Consider the following 5008-nt stretch of genomic DNA (forward strand, 5'->3'; position numbering starts at 1 on the left):
CTGCTTGGTCCAGTATTCTGTGTTGTTGGTGACGGAGCTGCTCAGTGTATGTCTACCCAATTTTGTCCTAGACTCTTCCAAACCATACATCGAGGTTTAAATTTTTCTTCAGTTCCTTCAGCCTTAGAAATGCTGAGTGAGTTATTCCCTGTTGGTTTTCTAATTCCCAGTGTTTGCATTTTTCTTTGTCATATTTGACTTTGTCTTCTTGAACTGACCTTTGAATTTTTTCTGTTTAGCTCTTATACCTCCTCATTTTTTTTCATTTGCTTTAGCATTTCTGCTCTGGAGAATAAGTTTCAAAGATTTCTGACATCAATTTTGGTCTTTTCCTTCTTTCTTGTCTTCTCTTGTAGCAACAGTATGTCCATTATTCCTCTGTCTTCAATGGTTTGTTCCTTCTATGACTTTCTCTATGAATCTTTTCTCTCATAAGTAATCACTAGTAATAGGTTTCTCACTTCTCTGTTAGTTTATTGTACTTTGGTGGCTTTGATGATGCTGTGATGCTGCAAGTATGGCCCAGGATCGGACAATGTTTCGTTCTGCTGTGCATGGGGTCACTATGAGTAGGTTCTGACTCAATGGCACCTGACAACAACAACAACATAATGTGAATGTTGGAAACAAAGAGGAAAGATCAGTAATAGGAAACTATGTCCTTAGTAATAGAAATGATGCTGAAAATAAAATTTTGAAAGACCAATGACTTATTCATTGAAGAGACCTATTTTTAAAAACAAAAATGGAGACAATATACAAATGCACATTACCAGCCAGATAGAATATACAGAAATCAAATTAACTCCATCTGTGGGAAGACATGGCAGAAAAGCTCTGTAACATCACCAAAAGCAAGGCCATGAGTTGACTGTGAAATAGACTGCCAATTACTCTTATTAAATTTCAGACTGAAGCTGAAGAAAATTAAAACAAGTCCACTAGAAGTAAAATATGACCTTAAATATATCTCACCTGAATTTATAGACCATTTCAAGAAAAGATTTTATGCAGTAGACACTAATCCTGAAAACCAAAAGAGTTTTAGGATAATATAAAGAGCATCATATGCAAAGAAATCATTGAAAAGATAAATCATTAAAAAATCAGAAAGAAAATATTAACAAGGATCAATAAGAGATTCTGAAATTTACTTTGGAGAGAATAAAAGCTTAATCTAATGCACAAAAAAATGAAGAAGTAAAAGAGCTGAACAGAATATTTCAAAGGGCAATTCAAGATGACAAACTAACATATTATAATGAAATATGCAGAGACCTGGAGTTAGAAAGCTAAAAGGAAATGACCTGCTCAGCATTTGTCAAGTTGAAAAAAAAAATCAAGCTTTGACTTGCAATATTGAAGTATTCTGTTGGCAAAATATTGAATGATACAGGAAACATCAAAAGAAGATGGAAAGAATACACAGTTACTGTATCAAAAATAATTGACTGATGTTCAACCATTTCCAGAGGTAGTATATGGTCAAGAAGTGATGCTCCTGAAGGAATAAGTGCAAGCTGCACTGGAGGCATTAGTGACAAACGAGTCCTCAGGAATTGACAGACTATAAACAGAAATGATTCAACAAACTGATGTAGTGCTGGAAGTATTCATCTATCTACACCTAGAAACTTGAAGGCCAGCTCCTCGACAACTGTTTGGAAGAGATTCATAATTGGAATCACTCCAAAGAAAGGTGACAAAAGAAATGCAAGAATAATTGAACAATATCATTAATATCACAGGTAAGAAAAATTTGCTGAAGATAATTCAAAATGAGTGCAGCTATAAACAGACAAGGAGCTGTCAGAAATTCAAGATTGATTCAAAACAAGACACAGAACATGGGCTATCATTGCTGACAGCAGAGAAATGTTGGCTAAAAGTAAAGAATATCAGAAATACGTTTACTTGTTCTTTATTCACTGTGCAAAGACATTCAACTTGTGGATCATCAGAAACTATGGACAACCTTGCAAAGAATTTGTATTCCAGAACACTTAATTGTACTCATAAGGAATCCTTACAGAGATCAAGAGGCAGTCATTCAACAGACCAAGAGAATACTGAATGGTTTAAAATCCAGAAAATTGTGTGCCAGGCTTGTACTCTTTCATCATACTTATTCAATCTGTATACTGATCAAATAATCCAAGAAGCTGATTATATGAAGAAAAACATGGATTCAGAATTGGAGGAAGACTCAATAACAGCCTGCAATATACAGATAATACAAATTTGCTTGCTGGAAGCAAAGAGGACTTGAAATACTTACTGATGAAGATCAAAGAATACAACCTTCAGTATAGATTGCACTTCAATGTGAAGAAAACAAGAGTACTAAAAATTGGGCTAATAAATAACATTATGATAAAAGGGAAAAAAGATTGAAGCTGTCAAGAGATTTCATTTTGCTTAGATACACGTTCTATACTTAAGGAAGCAACAGTCAAGAAATCAAATGTCATATTACACCAGGCAAGTCTGTTGCAAAAGAACACTTGAAGGTGCTAAAGAGCAAATATATCAGTTTTAGGACTGAAATGTACCTGAACTAAACAATGGTATTTTCATTTGCCTTGCATAAATGTGATCGTTGGACAATGAATAAAGAAGATCATGTACGAACTGATTCATTTGAATTATGGTGTTGGCAAAGAATATTGAAAGTACAGGGAAAATAACAAATCTGTCTTTGAAGAAATATAAACAGAATGCTACTTATAAGGAACAATGGACTATGTCTCTTGTTCTTTGGACAGTCTCTGAATAAGAACAGCAAGTCCACTAAGGTGAAGGGTCCACAAAAAAGAAGATCCTCAAGATGGACTGACACCGAGCTAACAACAATATGGACTAACACAGTTGACGCAACAAAGGGTTGAAACCTAACAATTGTGAAAATAGCTCAGGATCAGGCAGTGCTTCATTCTGTTGTGCCTAAGAAAGCTGTAAGTAAGAAGTAACTCAATGACATCTAACAGCATAAACAATGTGCAAAATATTGAACCAGGAAGCATCAAATGAAGATGAAAGGAATACTCAAAGTTACTGTCCCAAAAGCAAATGATCAATCTTCAACCAACTTGGGAATTCGGATATGATCCAGAACTGGTAGCATTTAATTAAGAAGCCCAAGCTGCAATAAGCAAAAAATCAAGGCTCCAGGCATTGACAGAACACCAACTGAAATGTTGCAATATACTGATACAGAGTTGGAAGTACTCGGTACGCTATACCAAGAACTACCTGGTCAACTGAAAGATTCATATTTATGCCCACTTCAAAGAAAGATGACTCAATACTAAAATAATCAAGCAATGTTATCAAACACATGCTAGTAAAATTTTGCTGAGGATACCTAAAAAACATTTGTAGCAGTACATCAACAGTGAACTGCCATAAACTCAAACTGGATTCAGAAAAGACTGTGGAATAGAAATGCCATCATTGCTGACATCAGATGGATGTTAAGGCAGGGAAAACCAGAAAGATATTTACTTGTGTTTTATAGACTATACAAAGACATTTGACTGTCTGAATCATAAACTATGAGTAACAATGCAAAAATGGGAATTCCAGAATATTTTGTTGTGCTCATTCAGAACATGTTCACAGAAAAAGAGGAAGTCACTTGAAGAGAACAAGGGGATACTGCCTGGTGTACAATCAAGAAAAGTGTGTGTTGGGGTTCTACCCTTCCATCATACCTATTTAATCTGTATGTTGAGCAGACTATCTGGGAAACTGAAGGAGACTACTACATCAAGATTGGAAGAAGACTTTTTAACAACCTGTAGCATGAAGATGGCACAAACTTGCCTGCTGAAGTGAAGGCGACTTAAAGCACTTGCTGATGTAGTTCAAAGAATACAACGTTTAGGATGGATTATAAATCAGTGTAATGAAAGAAAAAATCCTTACATATTGACCAACAACATAAGGATAAACTGAGAAAAGATTGACTTTGTTAAGGATTTCATTGCACTTGGATCCACAAACAAAGTTTATACAAGTAGCAGGCAAGAAATCAAACGATGAATTGCATTGGACAAATGTGCTGCAAAGCGACCACTTTAAAGTGTCTCTGGATGATAAGCACTGGACTATAAGGTCGGTTTAAACTACAAGTTTGGATGGTAAAAGTCACTAGCCACTCATCAAAAATCATGTCCAGGCTTGCTATGTGTTGGAAATGACTAGACAGCACTTAACAGCAACAAAGTGGTAAAGAACCATGATACAACTTTGAGGACTAAGGTCTACTTGATACAAGCCAGAGTATTTTCAATTGCCTCATATGTATGTGAAAACTGAACAGTGAGTAAGAAGACTGAAGAAGAATCGATGCATTACAATTATGGTGTTGGCAAAGAATATTGACAGTATCATGGAGCCAGAAGAACGAATAAATCTTGAAGGAAATACAAACAGGGTACTCCTTAGAAAGGAGGATGAAAAGACTTCTCATATATATTTCACGTGTAATCAGGAGAGGTCAGTCCCTGGGAAAGGACATCATGTTTGGTAAACTAGAAAGTGAGTGAGAAAGAGGTAGACCCCTAATTAGATGGTGTGATGCAGTGACAGCAACAGTGGGCTCAATCATAACAGCAATTATGAGACCTGCACAGGGAAGGGCAGTATTTCATTCTGGTGTGCATTGGGTTGCTATGAGTTGGATCCAAGTGGAATGCATCTAACAACAACAATAACAATGTTAGATTAGAATAAATTACAATCCAGTATGACCTCTGGAAGAACATGGTCAGCATTTCTCAAGCTGGGGGAACTGAAGAAAAAATTCAAGCCTCGAATTTCGTTATTGAAAGATTCACTGGGCAAATTGTTGAGTGATGCAGAGTGCATCAAGAAAAGATGGAAGGAATACACAGCGTCATTGTACCAAAAGGAAATGGTTAATGTTTAACCATTTCAAGAGATACCATATGAACAAGAGCCAATTATACTCAGAGAGGAAGTCCAAAGTGCATTGAAAGAAGTG

The sequence above is a fragment of the Chrysochloris asiatica genome, unplaced genomic scaffold (genome assembly GCF_000296735.1).
Source record: "Chrysochloris asiatica unplaced genomic scaffold, ChrAsi1.0 scaffold00501, whole genome shotgun sequence".
NCBI lineage: Eukaryota > Metazoa > Chordata > Mammalia > Afrosoricida > Chrysochloridae > Chrysochloris > Chrysochloris asiatica.